At 43.8% G+C, this 26,350-nt stretch overlaps 1 protein-coding gene across 2 annotated transcripts in view; it reads left to right on the top strand.

Moving 5' to 3' along the window:
• Window positions 1-26,350, top strand: part of EVA1C (eva-1 homolog C) — a 410,485-nt gene that overhangs the window by 305,017 nt on the left and 79,118 nt on the right. The window lies entirely within an intron of this gene.

The following is a 26,350-nucleotide window of genomic DNA, read 5'->3' as shown; positions in this document are numbered from 1 at the left end:
GCCTTGAGAACCTCACGGGTAAGTAGTGCACTTTACAAATGTTTTGATTGATTGATTGATTGATTGATAGTGAAGCGGTAGACATCAGCAGAAAACTTCTTCAACTCAGAGCCGGATCTTTAAAGGAATAGATTCTTCTGGGTCATGTCAGGGTCACCCTTCATGGGCATTCAGCAAGTTCAGAATATTTGGCCTGGTTAAAGAATGATGGATTCATGAAGAAATCCTTGGCTAAAAGGCTGATTTATGCGGCACTACAAGTATTTCATGTGCTCTAAAGAAGATATTGGTTTACACCTGTCAGGTTCCACACGTTACTCCTCGGGGCTGTGTTGAAAGGCCTTACTCCACACCCACACGACCACCCCGTGGCCCGCTAATAGATATCACAGACCAACAGGATGTTCCCGTGAGCGCGGGGAAGGAAGGGAACTGCGGGGAGGGAGATCTGTAACGATAAGAACAAGAGGTTTAGTGTTACACCCCTCCCTATCTTCTCTACCACTTTGCGCAACTAACAATATTCACACAGTCCTTTATAATGAATCACTAGCATACCTGTAAAGAAAAATACACAGTCTTGATATACAGGAGAGGGAGGTGAGGTCCTATCAGTGGCGGCAATGGGCTAAAAGGAACAAACAAATGAACATGAGACTTTATAACATTCGCATCAAGAGCCTATACTACTACAACACCACACCTACCACTTAAGGTGAATGCTCTGCTTTAAGCCACTTCTTCCATAGTACATAGGTACCCCCCGGTGTTCTCTCCTGTATCATGAAATAAAGCAAAAACAGGTTGTCTTCAAACAAAAGAACTTGCAATGGGCATAAAGGTTCAATTCACCCTCATGTCCGTTTTTTAACTCAGCATTCAAATGTTAACATTGTACATATGTGATGACCTTGTACTTGTGCACTGCACTATCCAAATATCGAAAGTACTCTCACTCGGGTGAGACGTGGGTGGTTATGCCAAAGCCACCTAGGCAACACTTCCAACTCGCACCATTGAATAAAAGTCAAGAGTTGATTCTCATATGGTGAGTACAGTCACCGTTTTCCCCGCAAGAGAAAGCAGCCGCGTTTCTCCAGCCAAACAACGGGGAAAACGAACACAGGTTTCCGAGTGAATCACTCGGTTCACACACAGCCGTGTGTGTATCCAAAAAAGGCTCACCCTTCGTTCCGCTGGTCACGGGTCCGTGTGCCTCCAGGCGGCGACCACACATCAACAATACTACTCACGGTAGCTTCGGGTTCCAAACGCACCTCCTAGACGGGTCTCGCCCTCGGCAGAATTATCGGCTCTGTTCTTGCTTGTTTCCGGGTTTAAGTTTCCTGAACTGCGCGTCTGACGTCACGCGCTACGTACCCCATAGCCCTCTGGGGATTGTGGTTCGAATGTATTTGGTTGCCGTTTATCACGCTTTGTGCGGACGGCGGCCCACGAAGCCTGATTCCTGACAGTACATCCCCCCTCACAAGGGACGCCGTACAGGGGCCGGCCGATCCGGATGCCTGCGGTGGAAACAGGACACCAGAAGGGGCGCATGCACAGACCCCGCAGGCTCCCAAGAGTTCTCCTCCGGCCCGTAGCCCTTCCAAGAAAGCAGGTATTGCAATCTCCCCCGCACCCATCTAGAGTCCAACACCCGCAACACCTCATATTCCTTATCCTGCTGTACCCAAACAGGCACTGGGGGGCGATGAACAGGGGCCCTAGAGGGTTTTAAAAGGGACACGTGAAACACAGGGTGAATCTTGAAATGACCAGGTAACCTCAACTTCACTGCCACGGGATTGATGAGTTTTACCACTCGGTAGGGACCTATGAATTTAGGGTTGAACACACTATACCTCCGAAATGTAATATGTTTGGTGGACAACCACACCAGGTCCCCTTTCTTGTACACAGGACTTGGTCTTCAGTGTTTATCAGCCTGCGCTTTATATCTCCCCTTGGCATGAACAAGATTCCTGCGCGTCGCCAGAAGTATCTTACGAATGCGCAACAATCTTGCTTTGACGTCTGGCAACCTGACCGTTTTTCTGGGAAGGATTAATGGAGTCACCCTTGGATGATGGCCATAGGTGCTGAAAAATGGGGCATGTCCTGTCGAAGAATGTTGTGTGCTGTTGTATGCCAACTCCGCCACCCACAACCAATCCACCCAGGAATCAGTGTCTGCCTGAACATAGCAGCGGAGATATTGTTTTAGTGACTGATTGAGTCTCTCTGTTTGACCATCCGACTGTGGATGATAACTGGTGGATAGGGACGAAGATATGTGTAACTCCGCACACCAAACCTTCCAAAAGCCCGCAGTAAATTGAGCCCCCCTGTCCGACACTATCACTTTCGGGAGACCGTGTAGCCTCACTGTGTGTGTTAATAGTAGATGTGCCAACTGACCCGCTGTAGGTACCTTCTCACAAGCGATGAAGTGGCCCATTTTCGTGAGGTAATCCACCACCACTAGAATGGCGGTTTTCCCTTGGTCTTTCGGCAACCCGACGATGAAGTCTACTGACACACTTTCCCAAGGCATTTCCGGAGTGGGTAAAGGTTGTAGATATCCCTGTGTTTGTTGACGATCCGCTTTCATTCGTGCGCATTGCACACACTGGGTTCCCCATCTCTTCAAATCCAGGCGGATGGAGGGCCACCAAAATTGTCTCAGCGCTTTTTCCAAAGTCTTCACATATCCCATGTGTCCTGCACTAGGTATTTCGTGGCACCAGTGAAATACTGTACGTTGTAAGGCCTTGGTAGGCACAAGCGCTTGTTTCCCTTTCATGGCGACTGCTTGTCTCATCTTCCATTCGGGATGATGATGAAGCCAAGTTCTCCAGACGCATGACTGGATCCCAGAGCGCAAGGATTGCAGAAAATCACAGGATTGTGTGACACACACGACTTTCGCTGGGTCGATTATAGATCTGGTCGGAGTCAGGGTATGCAACACCGGATGTTCTTGTCGGGTCAGGGCATCTGCTTTCTTGTTGTGCACTCCGGGTCGGTAGGTCACCACAAATTGATATTCCTCGAAGAAGAGCATCCAGCGTAATTGTCTGGGCGTGAGATGTCGGGCGGCTCTTATGAACTGTAGATTACGGTGATCCGTATAGACCGTTACCTGATGAACCGCTCCCAAAAGCCAATGCCTCCACTCCACAAAGGCATCTCTTATCGCCAGCAACTCCTTTTCCGCTATTGTGTAATTGATTTCCGCCGGACTGAGTTTTCGGGACATAAAAGCGATAGGATGCAAAACGCCTGTATTTTCCTGTCTTTGTGAAAGAACTGCCCCAAGGCCACTTCAGAGGCATCAGCCTCTACTATGAACGGCAAGTTGGGGTTTGCATGTTTCAGAATTGGAGCACCGATAAAGGCTTCTTTCAACCCATCCAACGCTTGCTGTGCTTCTCCACTCCAGACGAACGGGACGTTCTTTCGTGTTAGCCGTGTCAAGGGGGTAACCAGGGCTGAAAACCCCCCAATGAACCTTCTATAAAAGTTCGCAAATCCCAGCAGGCATTGGATATCCTTGACTGTGCATGGACGAGGCCAGTTCTTTATGGCTTGGACTTTTCTCTCAGCCATTATCTGCCCGGATGGCGTAAGCATCACTCCCAAAAACTCAACAGTGGTCACGTGGAACTCACATTTCGTGATCTTACAATAGAGATGATGTTTCATCAGGGCTTCGAGTACCTGGCTCACGTGTTGTTGATGTTCACCCGTTGTGTTAGAGTATACCAATATGTCGTCTATGTAGACTACTACAAAGAGGTCTAAGTACTCTCGCAACACCTCGTTCAGGAAATATTGAAACGCGGCTGGGGCGTTACACAGCCCAAAGGGCATCACTAGATACTCAAAGAGCCCATACCGCGTCTTGAATGCCGTCTTCCATTCGTCACCCCTTCTTATGCGAACCAGGTGGTATGCCCCTCGCAGATCCAACTTGGTGTAGATGGTGGCTGCTCTAACTTGCTCCAGTAGAACAGGGATCAGGGGTAAGGGGTATTGGTTCTTCACCGTGACGGTGTTTAGAGCACGGTAGTCGATACAACACCTCTTTTCCCCATTGGCTTTCGGTATAAAAAACAACGGGGACGATGCAGGTGACCGAGAAGGACGAATATACCCCAGAGCCAGGTATTTATCCAGATAAGCTCTCAGGTATTCATTCTCTGGTACTGTAAGAGCGTATAACCTGCCGTTAGGTATGACCGCGTTGGGAACCAGATCGATACGACAATTGAAGTCTCTGTGAGGCGGGAGAGCCTCGGCTTGTTCCTCGCTGAACACTTTGGCGTAAGCGGCATAACATGACGGGAGTTCAACTTCTTTCTCTGCGGCTGTGGCTATGTTAAACACCCTGGCCAAGGCATGAGACGGACTCTCAGTAGTCCCCAAACAGTGTTCCTTGCAATACTCCGAATTGAAAAGGATTGTTTTTGAAGTCCAATGGACTGAAGGTTCGTGTTTTTGTAGCCAGGGAAGCCCCAAGATGATGCCATATTGAGGTGCTTGGATAATATTAAACGTAATCGTTTCTTGATGCACGCCCTTACAGACGCACAATATTTCCGGCGTGTGGTATTTTATGGGTCCGGCTATCAGTTCACTACCGTCGACCGCATACACTGGTTCAGGCTGTTTCTTAGCTATGAGCTGGATACCCAGCCTTTCTGCTTCGAGATAGTCCATGAAATAACCAGTGGCCCCTGAATCCACCATTGCTTTCGCATCTTGCTCTCCAGTTTCCAACAACATCACCAATGAAAGGAATACATGGTTCTTTTCTTGATCGCAACAGGCTGTGACTGAAGGGATACCGATAGAGCTTGAGGGTTCCCCTTCTTTCACTCTCAAGCACTGGGGTTTTCCGACTTCTTCTCAACCGTTCCAGCTGCCGTTTGACCAGCCCTGAATCTTCCTGTTTTTGGCTTCACCGGACACTCCCGTAGGTAGTGTCCCTTCTTTCCACAGTACAAACAGAGCCCGTTCTTCCGACGATGCTCTTTCTCACTAAATGTCAAAGAGGCTCGGACTGCTCCGATTTCCATGGCGTCTTGTGAGGTAGTTGGCTTCTCGTTACTCCCTCCGCTTCGTTCATGTCCCACAACTATAGGCTCTTTCTTTCTTAATTCACCTTTGCGTTCCCTTATTCTATGATCAAGCCGGAGAGCGAGTTCAATAAGCGCCGAACAGGTACGCGGTTGCGGGTCTATGTGAGCCAGCACGTCCTTCATCTCGTCATTCAGTCCTTGATAGAACAATGCCGATTGTTTGACCTCAGGCCAATCCGTTTCTGCTATAAGGCGACGAAAATTGTTTAAATAAGAAGCCAAGTCAGTATTGCCCTGTTTAAGCACCAACTACTCACGGTCTGCTGAGAAGGTTTCGGCTCTACGATCAAAGGTTTTCTCGAATTCTACCCTGAACTCGTCCCAATCGTAGAGTAAGGGATCGTCTCTCCTGACCACAGGAACTGCCCATTGAGCTGCCTCCCCACCTAGATATGAAATCAAGAAGGCCACTCGGGCCTGATTTGTAGCAAACATTTTGGGCTTGCACATGAAGTGCAGAAGTATTTGCGTCATAAACACCTGCACCTTCTTGTTATCCCCATAATACCTTTCAGGGGGTGCCAGCGGGATTTGTGTGGGCATTCCTACCACTAGTGAAGATGGAGCGGTGGTACTCGCCCCAGCATCGAATGGATTCCCTTGCAACCTATCCATGCGAGCTTTTAAGTGAGCATTTTCGTTTCTGGAAGCAGCGACCTCTCTATTGGAGGCAGCCAGTTCCGTTTGTACCAAAGCCAAAGCAGCCAGAACGTCATCAAGCGTAGCCATTCTCTATCAACACAGCCAAGAGGAGGACGGTAACCGTGGGCCGATAATTCTGTCAGGTTCCACACGTTACTCCTCGGGGCTGTGTTGAAAGGCCTTACTTCACACCCACACGGCCACCCCGTGGCCCGATAATAGATATCACAGACCAACAGGATGTTCCCGTGAGCGCGGGGAAGGAAGGGAACTGCGGGGAGGGAGATCTGTAACGATAAGAACAAGAGGTTTAGTGTTACACCCCTCCCTATCTTCTCTACCACTTTGCGCAACTAACAATATTCACACAGTCCTTTATAATGAATCACTAGCATACCTGTAAAGAAAAATACACAGTCTTGATATACAGGAGAGGGAGGTGAGGTCCTATCAGTGGTGGCAATGGGCTAAAAGGAACAAATGAATGAACATGAGACTTTATAACATTCGCATCAAGAGCCTATACTACTACAACACCACACCTACCACTTAAGGTGAATGCTCTGCTTTAAGCCACTTCTTCCATAGTACATAGGTACCCCCGGTGTTCTCTCCTGTATCATGAAATAAAGCAAAAACAGGTTGTCTTCAAACAAAAGAACTTGCAATGGGCATAAAGGTTCAATTCACCCTCATGTCCGTTTTTTAACTCAGCATTCAAATGTTAACATTGTACATATGTGATGACCTTGTACTTGTGCACTGCACTACCCAAATATCGAAAGTACTCTCACTCGGGTGAGACGTGGGTGGTTATGCCAAAGCCACCTAGGCAACACTTCCAACTCGCACCATTGAATAAAAGTCAAGAGTTGATTCTCATATGGCGAGTACAGTCACCGTTTTCCCCGCAAGAGAAAGCAGCCGCGTTTCTCCAGCCAAACAACGGGGAAAACGAACACAGGTTTCCGAGTGAATCACTCGGTTCACACACAGCCGTGTTTGTATCCAAAAAAGGCTCACCCTTCGTTCCGCTGGTCACGGGTCCGTGTGCCTCCAGCCGGCGACCACACGTCAACAATACTACTCACGGTAGCTTCGGGTTCCAAACGCAGCTCCTAGACGGGTCTCGCCCTCGGCAGAATTATCGGCTCTGTTCTTGCTTGTTTCCGGGTTTAAGTTTCCTGAACTGCGCGTCTGACGTCACGCGCTACGTACCCCATAGCCCTCTGGGGATTGTGGTTCGAATGTATTTGGTTGCCGTTTATCACGCTTTGTGCGGACGGCGGCCCACGAAGCCTGATTCCTGACAACACCGACCATCACAAGGTACTGTTTCAAACCAATAGGCAAGGAATACATACTCCTACAATTTGATTTGGAAAAATGAATGTGGGCAACATGCATTGACTGATTATTGTCAGCCACTCTTCTAGCAAGAATTTGAAAAACGTAGAAGGATGCGTTGTTATCATTTACATATATTTCCATGAGTGAACATCACATAAGAGAGTTACAGCACTAATGTTCCTTTAGTGGGCCCAGTAGAAAGTGTATTTATTTGCAACAGAGATCAATGTGAATATGAATAATTATTTATTTTGCATAGTCAATTAAAGCCATTACAAAAATTACAATGAAACAGACGTTAAAACCAATTTTGTAGTTTCAACAAACATAACCTCCATACAGTACTAACCCTACATATTTACTAAAGGTAAGTGTGTTTTGAGTTGACTTAACAGAACAGAAGTTAGAATATTAAGGACTAAGGGGCACATGCATCATTCATACATTTTGCATTTCTTAATTTGCGAAAATTACCGAATCGCAAATTAAGAATTGCAAAATGCTATGCATCATTTTTTTCGGTATTTATTTGTGATTCGGTAAAAATCGCAATTTTTACCGAATCGCAAATAAATACCGAATTCCTAACTGATTTTTCGCAAATCCCATTGATTCCTATGGGCCAAAAGGCCCATAGGAGTCAATGGGAAGGCATTTACGAATTCGCAATTTGTTGATGCATTCCAAGGGTGCAGGGGGGGTACAAAGGACCCCCCCCTGCACCCCTGAAATGTATTTGAAAGTGCATGTTTCAAACACACATGTCCTAAGGACATGTGTGTCTGTAACATGACAGTGTAAAAAATGCATTTTTTTGCATTTTGAAAGATTTTTGCAAATTAACACGAGGGTCAACCTCGTATTAATTTGCACTTCCAATTTCAACATTCGCATTTTTTTTTAAATTGATGCATTGCATTTAAGGAATCGCACAAATGCGATTCCTTAAATACATTCGCATTTTTAAGAAATGCAAAAAAATGCGAATTCTGAAAAAGTGTTTGATGCATCCCAAAAACGTATTTCGGAAGCGCAAACGGCCGAATTTACCGATTCACACCGTTTGCACTTCCTAAATAGGTTGATGCATGTGCCCCAAGATGAATTATCGCATTTGATATGCAAAGATTTGCTCATAGGCTGTAGACCTTGGGAGAATTATCACCCAAAAAGACACATACCAGCCCCCTTTGTAGGGAAAACTTGTTTTTTGCTTTTTGTTTCAAAATACAATCAGACAAAATATTAAACTGTAATTACATCAAAACAACATACTAGGTAGTGTTTGCTGGAGTTGGAATTTGCTCAAGATGATGCAAGTGAAATGCCCTTGGGTTGTTACTGAAATGGCATTGGAGGTCTGATACAATCTGCCCTGAAGAGGAGTCAGAGGTCTATGGCCTAGACTTGCTTAGCGGATGCTGCAGTAAGTGGGAGCCTTTGTGAAAAGTTGTGCTCCTCATTCCATCTTACTGGGACATATTGTAGGCAGGCAACTTACAGAAGTGGAGGACTTCACATTTGGGAAAGTAAAATACGATACTAAAGGACACAGAGCCCAGACTTCTCAAAATACGAGATATTGCTGGTTTTCCATGCTGGAGGAATTCTTTCAACCTCAACCCTGCACTCTTGCTTCTCTGATGGTGATGATATTGGTGAAACCTCTTAAAGTAATCTGTGAAGCCGAAAGAAGGCTCTGATGATCACCTCAAAGTAGGAAAAATAGAGGCCAGAATCAGTTCTCTGATAAGTCTGCCTCTGAAAACCTCTGGTGTGTGTGGATTCATCAATGCAGTTTTTTGAAAAGAGTAACACAATATCGGATGGATCGGAAACTCAAGAGAATGAACACACAACCAACTTTCAGAGCTGAGTTGTGAGTTCCATTTCCTAGATGGAAAAAACCTGAGAATGTAGAAGAGCTGCCAATCTCAAGCTGATCAGCTGGGACGGGGACCTAAGCAAGAAAATGACAGCCATCTTAGAGCAGGAATGTATCCAGAAAGTGAGAAATATCCAACTCAGATCAAAAAGAGATACTCAGTGAGCAGTGGGAAAGTGAGCATTGTACAATTCAGATCAAAAGAGCTAAGCATTTGCCAGCAAAGAAAACATGTAAGACTTAAAGAGGTAAGAATATGATGATATTGGGTAACTCTGGAAAACAGTTACTCCATGGGCTTCCAAGAAGATGGACCTCTCATGTCTGGGGCATCGGTTATTTTTCTCCCCAATGTTTGTCTTGTGACCTTCCTGTTTGAAAAAGTACTTGGCGGGTCAAAGTGTCCAAGCCAGTACTCTCGTTGCAGCCCAGTTTAGGGTAGTCATGTGTGAGAATGTGTCAGTGCTTATTTTGAGCTGATGATTGCCGGTGGGGGCATTGTCACTTATTTTTGCATACCTCCCCTTATTTTTCTGCATCAGATATTTGCCGAGTGCAATATATTAAAAAACACCCCGATCGGAAAGACGGGGTAGAAAAATGATACAGGACCATCACAAAGGGAGAAATCAGGAACCTGCAAGAGCGAGATAAAGGGACAGGGAATATCTGGTAGTGAATTAAAGATGCATAAGGTGGATATAAGACTACTGGCCTTGGTATTCGGTGCACTGCTATTTAATTGCACCAGCTACAGGCTTCTGAGCAGACCTTCATGCACCGAAACTCTTGCTTTTTCAAATTAAGGACTGGAGTCTATGTTCACACAGCTGACACAGCAATGAGTTATTTAGATACACGTATAGATGAGGCTGTTAGGGGTCATGTTCTTAGAAGGTTTCAACCCTTGTGGATTTTAGCCAAGGGTCTTACTCGTTACCTTTTTTTTTAATGTGCTACTGACTTGGTCCTAATTTCATTAATGACTCCACAATTTGCTCCCAATAGCGAAGAGACCAGCTCTTTGTCTGTTGACCCTGTATGCTTTAGGAGGTGTTATTGTATAGTTCTATAGTCCTCTCTAAGTAGTTCTTCCATTTTTATTTGAGTTTTTTAAGTAGCTTACAAAACCTGTGAGATTCATTGTTTTGTTTGCCATTGTTTCTGTTTTTATACAGTGCTTTGCTCTTCCTAATACATATATAAGCTAATTTAATGTATATACTAATAGCCAAAACGTGTTACAAACATCCTTCCAGATGAAAAAGCCCAGGTAACTTAATAAACACCACAGTAAATTAAAATATTGTCTTCTCACGTTCCCTGACCTCCCACAGCCATCTTTCAGTGGACGGTGGAGGGCAACCCTCAGGTTAATTTCCTAGCCAGGATTCCTACCCAGCCAACGCTATTGACCTCGATAGTGATTGAGAGAAGGTCAGAGTCATGAGCATCATGCTAAAGATTATGCCATCATCCCTGACCTCCTCCAAGAAAATGAAATGCAAGTCATTAGACCTGATAAATAGACATTTCTGGCATTTGCATGGCTGCAAGGGGTGGAACGTATACAAAATGACCGCATGCAATGTCGAATTGTCGTCTTACCGAGACTGGCAATGTCGCATTTGTCTCAATAACATGGTCTTTATTGTGCTAATATAAAGTAGAAAAAAAGTCAACACGTTCAATTTCAGTTTTTCTTTAACATTTGTATTAAAATAGCTTATCAGGTAAGTATCTTTATTGGTAGTTCTTCACAAAGTATACAGAAAGTACTGGTCCATCTGGATGAATGAATTACTAATGATTACATTAGTAAGTGTAAAAAATAGAATTATCATATTAATCAATGGCATGCTTAATCTAAACACCCACACATTAAAACTTGTATTTTTTGTTTTCTGATCCTCAGTGCAGCATAAATAATTCCTGCCCCTTGGCACATAACAAGCTCGCTGCCTCCCTCACTGCCTGACTCCCACTGTCGCTGCATACAGACCTTTTAAGTTTGACTGAATCCTTTGTCCTACAGTTAAAGAGCGAAGGCTGGAGTCAGTGTTTGCTGAGGTTTGTGTGGGAATACATTACCGCGAGGCACCACAAGTACAGAAGAGTTATCACAATGTCATTGTCATCTTGTCACAAAACATTTAGGGGCAGATGTATGAAGCTCAAATGGGTTCGCAAACGCCGAAATTGCAGAATTTCAGCGTTTATTAACTCGTTTTCGCTAAATGGTATGTATGTAGCAAATTTGAGTGCAAAATAAGGAATCGCAAATTTGCGATTCTTTATTTTGCGATTGCATTTAAGGAATCGCAAATTTTGCGATTCCTTAAATGCAATGTATGAAGCACCCAAGTTGTGCAATTTCTCATTAAGAAATCGCAAATTAGCACCAACTTGAAGTTGGTGGTAATTTGCGATTTCTTTCACAAAAGCACTTTTTTGCATTTGTGAAGGTGCCATGTGGTGCACATACATACCCTTAGGGCATGTATGTGCGCCATATGCCCACACATGTGAATTTCAGGGGTGCATCAGGGTGTCCTTTTGACACCCTAGCACCCTTGAAATTATTCTCAATTTGCGATTCTCAAATTGCGAATCGCAAATTGAGAATAACTTCACATTCATTCCTATGGGCCTCCTGGCCCATAGAAATGAATGGGAAATTATTCCTTAATTGCACTTCGCAATTTGCTAATCGCAATTAAAGAATTTTAAGAAATCGCAAAAAAAAATTAGATTTTCTACATACATACCAATTTGCAAATCTCAAATAGCGATTTCTAAAAAATCGCTTTTTGAGATTCGCAAATCTCGATGTTGATACATCTGCCCCTAGATTCATTGTAAATATTGATTTTGTTGAATTTCAATTCTCTGTCAATTTTTTCGTATCCTTTCTGCTTTCCAGAGCAAAATCTGAGTTTTCCTCGGCCTTACTGCTCCCTATCCCAGTAGTTTGGTCTCAGGGTCCTGGACTGCACTGAACTCCTTGATTGAAGAGGCAGTTTGTGTTTAATCTCTGGGCGAGCAGATTTATTTCAAATTGTGATACAAACTTATTCAAGAACCCATCACATTTATTTTTATTCATTTTTGTCATGTACACTTCAAACCCTCCAAATATTTGTGCTTATCAGCCCTTGAGAGAGCTGCCTTGCTTCCACATGTCTGTAATAATCAGTTCTCTATCGCTGAAATGCTCTTGGGGTGTTCTGGAAAATTATGAAGTATTGAAATACATTTTACATGCTCTGTCTAATCCATCCTGATGTTTGATCTCGTTTTTCCATGAGTTCCTGGAGCCATAAAAATGTCTGGCCTTCTCTTCCATGAGTTTCCATTTATTTGTTGAAATATGATCATGTTTTCGGTGATTTTTCATGAAAAAGCAAAGTGTGAAGTACTGGAACTAATTCCCATGTTCTCCTGACTTTTCCATGAATTGCATTTTTTCAAGCATGTCATGTTTTTGCACAGTGAATACTGCGTTTTTATAGAGGGGTAACTGTGAAAGTCTGCAAACATACAGTTTCAGTTAAATCAGTTTCACATTTGTATTTTGTGCTCCATTTTAACTCCTGCAGTGGCCCTCTGCTAGTTTTTTTTTTGCAATCCAGTCTTTCATATTCCGCAATATGTCACTCGTTTTACTCTAATCTTTTAATTAGTTGATCTTTTCCAGTGATGTGTGCCAGTTCCTCTGGTGTTTTGACAAAATATCGGAAACACAAATATCGTGGGACAGAATATCGCGTCAAAAATTATAGAGGACACGAATATTGTGATGGTCATTCTCTATAGGTAAGTAAAGTTTTACTATATATAACTTCACATATTGTACCTTGACAATTTATATATCTTCAAGGTACATATATACCGTGAAGATTTATATATATGGTCAAGCTACGTAGATCTGGAGTTAAGAATGGTAAACTTCTACTTACCTATTTACACTTACCTTCTCAATATTTTGGTCCTCAATATTTTTGACATGATATTCTGTCCAGATGACATTTGTCTTTCTGATATTCTGCCCCTGATCCGTTCCTCCACCTTTTGTAACACAATCCTGCTGGCTCCTTTACCACTCTAGAATATTGCATTTTAAGAAATGCTTCACCTTGCTATAAATCACTTTATACTTACTCTGTTCCTGTGTGTATGTATTTATGTATGTAAGCATACCTTTACAGTGCAAACATGGCCAGAGAGCAACAGAGTCCTGACCAGAGCCAGATCCAAGCGGTACGCGTCAAGATCATTTACAATAGGACGGTTTCCAGACCTTCTAATGTATGACGTGGTAGTGCTCTCGTAAGAGATGGGTCTTCAATGTATTTCTCAATTGTAGGATGGTGGCAACCATTCTGATGTTCATGGTGATGTTGGTCCAGATCATGGGTGCGTGGCCGCACAAAGTCAGCTCTCTAGTCATTCCCTTCTGGCATGTCCTGTTGTGGGCAGGAAGTGTTTAACTTTTTTCAAGATAGCCAGTTGATACTATGCAGTCTTGGTTTTCTGATGATCCTTTCTAGGTATGCTATTTTACTTCTCTACACACTTGCTACTTACAGTACTCTTACAGCATTTTTAAATACCCCCTTAACACACGCATTGTATGCCAGAGATGTAACAGAAATCTAAAAACTAGTTGTCACAAAGGATGTCTGAAATAATCTTACTATGAAAGCAGTCAGAATCACCTCAGAACACTATTTGTAAAATTCCCTTCCATCAAAATACAAACAGTAGCCTCAGAGAATATCAAGACAGCCTGAGTGTTTGGCACAAGGAAAGAAGCAAACTGTCAGTATTATTTGGCTGTATATAACATTGTTTACAAACATATTCTCACTAACTTTCAATTTTCACGAGGAAGTCACGAATGCTAACAATATCCACACTTGTTCACCAGCACTCTTAGTCAAGAAAAAACGAAGGAAACTTTCAGATAAAAAAATTCTTAGGGAAAAGTGCAAAAGGAGGGAGAAAATAGCAGCTAGTATGTATATATAGCCATGGCACTACTGAATTCTACCATTCCAAGCACATGGCAAAGATAAAATGAATCATCCAAATCATATCTGAATAGAAAAAATACGAATTACATCAGCAATAATTGTCATTTCAGAAGATTATTAAATTAATCTTGTATCCTAATCTACCTCTATTATCAGTAACCTTTCTCGGCTATCTCATTATCACATTCATTCAATACTGTAAGCTGAAATAAATAACATAATTTAATTAGATAATAACTAAATTATTTTATAGGCATCAATTTTCTTGCAAATACCTCCTTCTACATGGAAACCAAATAAATCTTATCCAATATGATGTCAAAGGGTGCAACATAATCGCAATAATTATCACTCCTCATTCAAAATGATATGGCTTAATAGTTGGAAATCACTATGAAGTATTTACACCTGTTCCTCAATTGTTTTTTGTTTTAAAAATATATATTTTTATTAATCCATGAAGCCACATCAAAGAACAATAAATACATTTCAATTATACAATAAATGATTTAAAAAAACAAACCTCACTCAGATGGTCCTACACAAGAAAGAGAAAAAGAAGAACCAGCAGTGCTTGCATAAAACATACATTTAGTAAAAGCCGGGGAAAAGGGTCATACATATGCCCAACTCTCGCATTTTATCCCCTCTTTACAAAAGTACTAAAGTGCTTGATGCAGAGTACAAAGTATTCAAATATTGCTTTTGATCCAAGGAGAAGAGGAAAGGAGAAAAGTGCTTCTCAATTGCAAAATGTTAATAAACTGGGAGCAGCGTGTCTCAATATGATTTCTCATCTCTCTTCCACATTCATTCCTTTACTGTTTTTTTCCAACGTTTTGTATAATTCTGTTGGTGTGTCGCATTGCCTTGGCTTCATTTGGCCAAGAAGGATTAGGGAGTGGCTCAAAAAGTCACATTCCTACCTTGGGTTTGATCTTGCTTGTTTGATTGGATCAGAAGGGAACCTTGACACATACTGCTAGATTGTCTTTGTTCTTTTTTTATGTACATTTCATACTTACTTTTTATATCCTTTGTACATCTGATAAGTTCTTTTCTGAAATTTACCTTAGTCATCTGTTTGATTTTGAAGTTTCCAACATTTGTTACCGATGGTAATGTTTTTTCGCATGATGCTAATGTAATTCATCTGGCAACAGGTTTTCAGCTTATTAAGTAATTCAAGAAGAGAGGAGGAAGCAGTTCCATGTTTTACAATTGATATAACAGAATGCTTGTCTTCCTGATCTGGTTATGTGTATGTGTGGGATGTGTGCAAGTAGGAGTCCTGTGGAGCAGAGCTGTCTGGGTGGTTGATGGAAGAGGATGCAACTGTCCTGGTAGGTGGGATCTAACTTTTGCACTGCCTAGAATGAGTGTGTGAGGAGTTTCAAATGAGCGCATTTGTATATTGGGAGCAAGGGGAGCTTCCTGAGGTGTAGTGAGATGTGTTTTGTGTGGGAGCTTTTGGCTGCTGAGCTCTGGATGGTTTGTAGTCTTCTAGTAAGTTGCTAGGCTATCCGGTAGTCCAATTTGCCGGTGACTGGGTCATGAGTGACAGTTGTTCTATTGTTGCTTAGGAGCCATTTGAAGATCTTCCTCTGCATCTTCAGGGTGTGGAAGCAGGATGCAGTGGCGGCTCTGACTTATGTTGTCAGGTCCAGTTTTCTGCTGATGATTATGCTGAGGTTCCTGGTGTGGGTGCTCAGTGTCGGTCTGAGTTCGGCTAGCCACCAATTGAAGCCCCATGGTGAGTGTTCTTGCCGAAGATCACCACTTCTGTCTTGTCGGTGTTGAGCTTGAGACGGTTGTCTTTCATCCAGTTAGCAATTGTGGGTATGCAGGTGTAAAGTTGTTTGAAGATTATTTTATTTATTATATTTTCTCCCAACATTGGACTATGTATTAAAATGTCACACCCATTTGGCAAGCACCTTTGGCTATTGTTTTTTTCTGAAATAGTAAATGGATTATGTAAGATCCCAGTGTACAAGCTGTGTTGGCATTCCACAGAACTCATCCTATCCTAAGTGCGCTCCTGATCTCGCTCATCCTCATCTTCACACCCCTTCTCCTCTCTTATCAATTTGAACTGGAGAGAAATGAACATTCACCATTTACTGTCTTTAGTCATGAAAGAGATAAGGCAACCTATTTACGTTCTATTAATGGGGAGGCTCAATAGATGGATGTGAGGATGGCTGAATGGACAGATGATGGAGACCTTGGTGAAAATATAGAGACTTTAGCAGTGCTGAAGCCCATGGGTGTATACCTATGCTAATTAGTATGATGGGGCACTTGTTATTCAGTTCAGTATTTCACACAAGGGTTTAGGTGCATCAATGCATTAAATACGAAAATGGAGCAACTAGACAGTAATTAAAAGTTGGGATATGTGTGTTGCTTTCAGTGTCAGTACTTGGGCCTTCACAGAGTAGATTATGTTGCTAATTTTGTATGGACTGTATAAGGGGTTCTATCACTCTTTTCGTTACTATAACAAATTCTGAATGCTATTATCTTCTAGCCTGTTCTTCTGTTGTAGCCATTGGGACCAATGACATGCTCACTATATCATCCTTTGCTCCTAGCTGGTTTCCACTGAATACACTCATCGCTTGCTGTGAGCTCAATGCAGAATCTAGCCTGCTTTATATACAGTGGTGGCTGTCATCTATGGTAGTTGGTGAGGCGGGTGCGCTTCCAAATAATATATTTTAAAAAATGTGCCTGCACATAATATATATATAAAAAACACTTCCCTTACAGAACAGAATGTCTTCCGGTCCGGACCTCCTCTTTCACTGGAACTGGATGAGGCAACTCCCTTGGCCAATCCTGGCGCTGCTCTCACCAGCATGAGAGCACCGCTAGGATTGGTGGGAGAGGCCTCTCTCAGTGCTCCATAGTGCTCTGGAGGCTTTGGATTGCTCTAACCCAGCAGTCTTGGGACAGTTGGTTTAGAGCTGTTTAAAGTGTGCATGTGTGGCTGGCCATCACAAGACGGACAGCCAAAAAGACATGCACACTTTAAATAGTGCACTACCAGCCCACCCTCCTCCCTGCTGCTATCCCTCAGCAGCGGTCGGCCCCTGTCCTGGTGCTTTTTTTGAGACAGGGCATAAAAAAAAATATGGTAATAAATTACCATTTATTTTTCATCATTGGGGCTTTGGGGTGCTTTTAAGTGGGACAACGCTCCTCCGCTCCAATGGAGGAGCCGCTCCTGTTTATGTATACCTACGGGGATTATATTTTTCTGTTTGTGTTCATGAAAATGTTTTTGTCTCCTACAGATTCCTTTAGTGAGCATTACCACAAACATGACAGTGTTTCCTTGACTTTTTATTATCTTCTTCTCACATATGCATTTTCCCTGCTCTTTATAAGTGTCTATTCAAGGGTTTTTAGTGTGGTGTCTTAACATATAATTCCCAAAAATAGCTGACTCGTCGCTGTCCATGTGAGAAATTATATTGGAAACATGGCAGAGCAGTACGTTATACATTTTACATTTTGTTCATGTGCGAAAAGGATATAGGGCCAGATGTACTAACACTGAATTTGCAATAAGTGATCACAAATTGGGCACCTATTTGTGAATCCAGTAAGATTTTGGGAGCGACCTATGTACTTTTAGGTCAGATCGCAAAATCATAATTCAGAGTGGATTGCAAACTGACCCACATCATGAATATTATTATGAATGGAGGCCTACTGGGGTCATCAGACCTCAATGTACGTGATCTCATTTAACCCATTCGCTGCGGGTGTCGGCCAACGGCCGTAGCGAGCACTACCTCGGTAGTGCTGCACACTTCCGTTGGCCGACGCGGCCCCGCACGTTAATTAGAACGTTCCGCACTGGCGCGGAACGTTCGAAACAGTTAAGGTGTTAAATAAAGTAAACTTGTTTTTAAACTACAGCCTATCTGTGCCCGCCCATGGCCGAGCGAGGCACCCCTTTTATCTTCATTATTGCTTACTCTTTGGACGCTAGGATTGTTCATGAATAGAATCATGAGCAAGAGAAAATCTGTTGCTTCATCTGTGCCTCGCAAGGATCGCCACATAACAGCTTCAATAGCCAGTTTTTTAATGATTGTAATGGGTGCAATTAATACAGAGATAGAGTGTGTGGAAGAAAGATTGGAGGGCAACCACAAAAGCATCATGCAAATAACAAGCTATCTGTGATTATTAAAACTGACCCACCAGCAAATGAGCGTAACTGTGGCGCTTAGTTGGGCAAGGCATTGAATCGCTGTCTTTTTACCGGTGTTCTAGTACTTACATTCAACAAGAGGTCACCCAATAGTCGTGAACAATTGGGATTCTCCATCACCCAAAACGAAAAAAAAAGACACTTAGAGCCAGGCAAGCAATCAAAGGAAACCACCTGTTGGAATTAAACCTTCACTGCGATCAGTTTAGCAGATTGTAATAAACAACCTGAGGCAGTATCCACCACATGTCAGGTATAAAATCATGATGTCTCTGTTGGAGAGCGGTAAATAAACAAGACTCTTGAGAGTGTCCTTGCTACGCTAATTGACCCTGTTGTTTCCCTACTTTGAGGAATTGACTTGACATTGAAGAAACTGTTAGAGCAAGAGCACTGCAAGCTCCGAAGTGATGTCCGGGTACCTAAGGGCATCTACAGTGTAGGTAACACTCATGGGGCAATGAACCCTGAGCAGCAACTGCTCCTAATTCCCAAATGGAAGTTAGTGCATCAAAGGAACCTTGTGCTAACATCAACTCTACTATGAGCTCAAATTATACTAGACATGTGCCAGATACAAAGTCCTGCTGTGCCAGTTCTGTAATGGGGCTATTGGCCACAAACATCTTAAGGTTCTGCAACTGCCTCCAAAAGTTATCTCCTTAGTGATTGTGCTTAAAAATATTACAATTATCCAACTTAATGTGACTGAAATGATGATCAACAAAAAAATTAAGTAATTCACTGGATGGGTAGACCCCTTAGAAATTTTAGCTGTGATGCTTTACACTAGTAGTCCGTCCCCTGCCAAAGTGGTGGGGCGGGCCGGAGGAGGGAGGTGGGGAGGGGGGTTACGGGGACAAAAAAATAAAAAATGTAAATTGATACTTGTATAGCGCACTACTCACCCACAAGGGTCTCAAGGCGCTTGTACGAATACCGCTGTGGAACCCATCCTGGCTTTCCCTGTGAGGTGTCCACTCCTGGGCACCCCCAAGGTGAAGGCCAGGCATCCTTAGCGTTGTGGGGGCCGTTGTGGAGATTAAGCAAGCTATTGCCCAGAGTTGCAGAGTGGGACTCCATGATTGGAATAGGCACCGAGGCGAGAATTATCAGGTCCGTGGAATTTTTTAGCTCAAGACCCGCCGAGGCGGGGAATTGAACCCTGGTCCCGGGCTAGACATCTGCATCAGGGTCTGCCGCTCTAACCATTGAGCCACACTTCTCCACAAAAAAAAATAAAATAAAAATATAACTTACCTGAACACCACCGCCTGCCGCATTGCGCTCTTCCAGTCTTCTTCTTCTGGGCACAGGCTCCCAGACTTCACTGCAGCCAATTGTGTCGCTGCATGAAAGCAGCGTCACGATTGGCCTGAGTGCTGTCCACTAGCGCTCCCAGCAAGCAACGCAGCTGGGGCTGGAGACAGATTCAGTGCGCATGATGGTATGACCGGCCTGAGACGGCCGGCCAAACCATCATGCACACTGTAACAGTGCCCACCACTCCCCCACCAGCAGTGTCATCCCCCTGGACGTGCCCACACGACTCGTCAGAGTCCTGGGGGCGGGCCCAAGGGGATTCAAATAAAACAATAATAAAACTTGTTTAAAACCCGTTGTATTATCGTTTTATTTGAGGGTGGTGGCAGGGTGGCGGCGCTCCTCCGTCCTAATGGAGGGCCCCCGCTGATGCTTTATACAATGACATAATTGCAGTCCGGAAAGTTTCTTGAGTGAGCAATAGCCCAAAAAATGGAGACAGGTGAATGCATAATAAACAATTTTAGGAACCCAAAGCTGGGTGATTTTTTTCTACAGACATTCTCATATGAAGGGGCAGCTGCACCACAGAATAATATCAAGGCCACCCCTCTTGGCTATTTCTATAGGCCCAGTAACTTTACGCACAACTCACCAGCTGTATCATCATCTCTGTTGCCTAGACTACCAGCTATTGCAACACATTATCGTTTTACCTTGCTAGAACAGATTCTGTGACTTGCTGATGGAAAACGTCCAGAAGAGATACAGATTTCATTGTCCTGTAAGAATGACTGTGAACTTAGGGTGATGTCGGAGGCCTTAGTACCTATGGAAAGGAAATGTTTAACTGACCACCCTAAGGCCAACAATAGATTGATTAATGGGCGAACAGAGCCAATGGCTCACCCCTTATGGCTACGCTACGTTGGTCCCATTAATAAAAAAACCCGGAGCCGACCCCTCTAACCTTTCAAATTATCGACCTATATCGCTCCTCCCTTTTGGTGCAAAGATTCTAGAAGCCCATGTCGCTAGCTGTATCTCGAGCTTCATAGAGACATCCGATTTTCTAGAACCCAATCAAGCCGGCTTCCGCCAGGCACACTCTACTGAGTCGGTGATCCTAGCAGTCCTGGACACTATGAGGTCCAATGCCGATAAGGGTATACATCAGGCCTTGGTGCTCCTGGACCTGTCGGCAGCGTTCGACACGGTGGACCATACCATCTTATTACACCGTGTCGAACAGGCCGGCCTGCGAGGCATGGCCCTCGGTTGGATCAAATCCTTTCTGAATGACCGTCTTCAGGCAGTCAAACTTGAGAACATCACGGCGCCTAAACTTCCCACCAGCTGTGGGGTCCCGCAGGGTTCATCACTGTCCCCCCTCCTATTTAATCTGTACCTCAAACCGCTGCTACAGTCATTAAAAAACAGGAAGGTCACCATATACAATTATGCGGACGATTTGCAGCTTATATTCCCATTAAATTCCTCAGACGCCGTTGAAGAATTTCAGGCCACTATGCTGCACATCCAAGGGTGGATGGAGTCGAACCATCTAAAACTCAACCCCGGAAAGACCGAGCTGGTACTCCCGGGCAAAAGCGCAACCAGCTGGGGCCCTCATTTTTGGCCAACCTCCATGGGATCTCCTCCGTCTCCCTCTCCATCGGTAAAAAGTCTTGGGATCACCCTTAACACCGAGCTATCACTGAAAAATCAGGTGGGAACGGTGATCTCCTCATGTTTCTTCCAGTTACGGAAGATCAAGAAAATCTCCCATCTGCTTACACACTCTGCCCTCATTCAGGTGGTAATCGCTTTGGTCCTCTCCCGCCTTGATTTTTCCAATTCCATCTATTTAGGTATCCCTCTGGCTCTTTCCAACCGGTTGCAGATAGTGCAAAATCAAGCGGCCAGATTAATATTCAAATGCAACGGCAGGAGTTCGGCGAAACCACTGCTAGCCGCCCTCCATTGGCTACCCATAGCCCAACGGGTAACTTTCAAAGTAAGCTGTTTGACATTCAAGGCTCTTCATGGAAAAAGCCCCAAGTTTATAAACCATCTCATAAAAAAACACGAACCGTCTCGCAATCTCCGCTCTGCCCACCTGTCTCTCCTCACTTTGCCCCTTTTTTAAAAAAAACGCCTCGGCGGCTGCCGATTTACTTACCTGGGCCCAAAGATCTGGAATTCACTTCCCCTCTCACTTCGTAGTTGCACCAACCTGATGCAATTCAGGGGTGAACTGAAGACCTGGTTATTTAAACAAGCACACAGTTAGGCTTCTGCTCACCATTTTTTTTCCCTTCTCTAGCGCCATGAAACCTCTGGGTGCCCGTGCGCTATATAAGTTGTGTATAACATAACATAACATAACATAACATGGAACTATGCTTATGCGGGACACTTTGCCCTAAAGATGACCAATTATTCAGTTTTTATGGACTTCAATGCATCCTTGCAAGCTGAAGTGATGGCAACTTCTAAATCATGCCCTGTGGCATTGGTACCAGATTTGAATCTGCTGTTTTGGAATGTGACTGGTGTTAGTTGCAAACTGAAGGATGACAGTCGGTATAGTTTATTAAGGAATATTCAAACTGTGTGCCTGCAGGAAACTTGGATGAATGAGAGTGTACATATTAATGGGTTTGATTCACTTGAAACACCGGCCACTGAATCCAGGTCTGGGCATCATAGGGGAGGTCTTATAACTCTTTTTTCTGCCTCTTTAGTAGGCACAATAGGCAATCCCTTCTTAATTCACATAATTTTTTTATTATATGTTTGTGCCCTTGTGCTAGTTCGACCACTGTTTTGGTTAATATTTATCACAACAATTTTAACTGCAAGAATATTGAAAAAGCAAACTCACTTAAAGTGGCTCTAATTGGGATGCTCGAAGACTTAAAAGGTGATTCTGTTGTTACATGGGGTGGGATTTTTACAGCACACTTTGTTCTGTTTCAAGTAATGTTGTGTGTGGTACAATCGGCCATGATGATGAAGTGGATCATTTGCATTTTGAGCATGATCCCTGAGGTGGGGATGTCTTTAATAAGATCATGAGAAGGCTGATTTTAGTATTACCAATAGACCTTGCTTCAGCTACGGTCTTGAATCAAGTTACCTTCCCTGGGAAAGGTGCAGGAAATATGATTGACTTTATAGCTGTTTCAACATTATGGTACCCAAAAGTTTTTAATTTGTCTATTCTCCAATAATCTCTTGGCCCAAAGATTTATCACAGGCTTACACAATCGAAGCACACCCACGTTGTTCCTCCAATTGAGATACACACGAATAGACATATATTGCACAAATGGGCCACTGGTGTAACATAAGCCCCCGCGGTGCAAGGGGCCCCGAGCTCCAGGGCCCTCCTCAGCTCAGCACACTCACTGACTCGCTAACTGGGATCAGTTTGTTTTATAACTAAGCTTGTATGCACCCTCATGATATTACACATGGTGCATTCATGCTGTGCGCTGCTACGTAGTTTTCAGGGTGGTGCACATGGTGGGGCAGGGCGGGTGCAACTGTATTTTTTTATAAACGGCAGCAGGCTTTAGATAGAGTCTTGGCTCCGCAAATGATGGATATTACAAATATTCATTTTGTAAAGATACAGATACCACTTTTTGACGGCCATTGTTTATAGGGAGTGCTCAATTCTTGTTGTGTGTGTTGTGTTTTTTACGTGTTCTTTACATGTTTTATAGAGCGGTGCTTCATCTTCCCCTGAGCCGCTGCCAGGTGGGGTGAGGTCAGTCAACCTTACAGATCTAGGTAAGGACTGTGACATATTCGGCTTATGAAATTGTCTTTCCGAATAAATTATAAATCAGGCCACATTAGTATTAAGTGCCTACATGTCAACACTGTTAGTGTGATGCAACGTTTGATCCACATAAAATGGACTTTCTGGTCAGCCCATTCAATGATGTTAGCTATACCTAACCCATTTTTTCTCCTCAGTGATCAACACAGACTGTAAGGGCATCGGGAGCGTTCAGGTGACTTTCTTGCACTTGCACGGTTACCCTGGTGTCACCTTCCACTTAATTTTTTAATTTTTTAACATTCACTTGGTGCAGTAGTTGTTATCTATATTGGTCCTGATGAATGCAACGGAACAACAGTCCCAGTATTGCAGAAACTAGTTGACCTATCCAGACCTAGAGCAGTCTACCTTATGAGAAGGCCTTAGGTTGTATTGTTTTTATACTCTTGGTATGTTAGGCAAACACTGAATAAACTTCTTTTCAAGTGCCTATTCAAACCAATTTTAAATACACTCTTTATTGGTTTTTTTCACTTTATCACTTTTTCCAGCACTGCACACCCCAGTCCCATATCTAGGGCCACTTACCAACATCGAGTGGTCTACCACACTGTCACTGCCATTCTCCTTTGAGGAACCCCCTTACCACCGGGTTGACCTCTTAGTGTGGCACCGAGCTTCTCAGACGGGTGGTACGGATAAAATCCCAAATGATGAAGGGCGGATCCGTATGGTGACTGATGGGTATTTTCCTCATCTTGTTGAGAATCTTCTGTGTTGTGTCACTTTGGTTTGCAGGGATAGGTTGGCTCTCTGTTCCTTGTGGGCACACCCCTCGAGACCCTCTGGTACCTTTTGTTGTTTATATGCAACTGTATTGTGTCATGCGCACTTATGCAGTGCAAACTGCACATGCGGTGGCCAGTGGGACCATAATTTTGCAGTGGTCTGCCGTCTGGTCTGTGCGCCTGCCACCAAAACTGAAGGTAGGTCACAGGGGAGATTGAAATGAAGAAAAGGCCAAGAAAATAATCACCTACCTTCCCGGCGGCCGCTATCCTCCATCCTCATCCTCTTCAGGTTAATGAACCAGGAAGCACCCAAGCTCCCGACTCCTCTGACCAATCACAGTGCTGCAGTGCAGCATTATGATTGGTCTGAGCGCCATGGTTCGGGGCTCAGCCAGGGAATGGGAGGCATGTTCTCCATCAGGCGGTACAGCATAGCCCGGTGGAGAACATACAAAGTGCGTATGACACAGTTTGGCCAGCCCGAGGCGGCCGGCCAAGCAGTCGTGAGCACCTACGAGAGTGCTACCACTTCTCCCCCTGCTCTGCGGGAAGCGCAACCCCACTCCGCTGGCTTTACACAGCCAATAATGAAAAATAAAATTAAAATATTGTTATTATTATAATTTTATTTTTCTTGCTATATCACTATATCACAATCATGCGTCTTGTTCCTTCTTCTCTGTTGTGGGGGTAGGGAACCTCCTGTATTTAGGAACTCGGAGTGCCCCAGCCAGACAGGTGCCTTGATTATGCAGACTTCACTTACCATTCACACCAAGCAAGGGACAGGCATAGAACGGAAAAGTACGTTTTATTCCAAATCTTTGAAATGCAACAGGCAGAGACTGTTGCATCCGCTAAGGACCGATGCCGTTTTCTGCTAAAGACAGATGCGCCATCTGCGAATATGATCGTCCTCATCACCCAGTGTGCTGGCATGTCTCGCCCCTTGAAAAAGACATTTTGTGTACAAAGCTCAGCAAAACAGAATTGTAGCAAAGGCACAAAATGTTTAAACTCTGCATATTTGTTTCTGAGGTTATATTTGTATTAGAAATGTGCTCACTTCACATTACCTCAATGTGAAAAACTACCTTAGTGAAAGACCGTCATACTGCCGAAACGAACACTACATGCACATCAAGGCCGGACAGGCTGTACCAGGAGGCTGTAAGGGTGTGGGACCACTTTTGATAGGGGGGGGCACTTTTGTAGCAGTAGAGCAGTTTTAAAAGCACTGCAGACTTCCTTGTGTTTCCAACAGTTTTCAGGCAACAATAAAAGTGCCAAGATAACTCTGGTGATTAATGTACCTGCTGGAGAGAGATTGGAGTTTTGACTAGTGGCAGTTTGGACTCATATCTGGTAGCGCATAAAGTTAACATGCCTGCTGCATAGAACAAGTACTATGCAGATTACAGAGCATTATTTCATGTGCAGTGGTATGCTGCTTTTGGCACAGAGATTCTTTTGTTACTGTGCACTTCATAAGTTATAGTCATAATTCAGCACAGTGAGCTATGAACTGCTTTCAAAGCGCTGCATGCAAACAACATGGTACAGGTTAGAAAGCTATTTTTTTCCCTAGTCTTTGACTATCCATCATTTACTAAAAAGGGTCTGTTTGGGTAGAAATAACTTGTTATCAGTAAAGTCAACCCTACCCGCTGTGTTACGTTCTGAATCCTGAGATTGTGCTTCCCTAGACCAAGCACACTTTACAAATGCCTACCAGTATGGACGACATGAATCCAACACCTTGTAGTCCCCTTTGTCTTGTGTAACATTTTCCATACATTGATTTACGTATGATTCATCGTCTCTGTATGTGTGTGTTATGTAAAGTGCTCCAACATTCTATGCTAGTAGGCAAGGTGCTAACACTCGTTGTAGAGGGAGGCGGGGGGTGGGGCGAGCCTCAGGTGGTCTGATCAGCATTGTAAACTGTACACAGGTGGCGGGCCCCTGCTGAGAGCTCCTGGCCGTTACGCCACTGAAACGGGCCACTGTAGATCCTGAGCATCCACTGAAAGACCTGAAAGTTAAGAGCCAGGAACATCTGAAGGTGTGTTTGGAGACTGGGTTGGATCCTGCTCACTTGCTGAGAGCTTATAGTGGAATATGTAACTCTGCCATGCCACCGAGTTTCTGGCTTTACCACTTTCCTGTAGGGAACTATAGTAAAACAGATGGTTTGATGGGGTCTGTT

The sequence above is a fragment of the Lissotriton helveticus genome, chromosome 8, assembly GCF_964261635.1.
Source record: "Lissotriton helveticus chromosome 8, aLisHel1.1, whole genome shotgun sequence".
Lineage (NCBI taxonomy): Eukaryota > Metazoa > Chordata > Amphibia > Caudata > Salamandridae > Lissotriton > Lissotriton helveticus.
The sequence above is the reverse complement of the archived record's forward strand: the minus strand, read 5'-3'. Positions and strand labels throughout refer to the sequence as shown.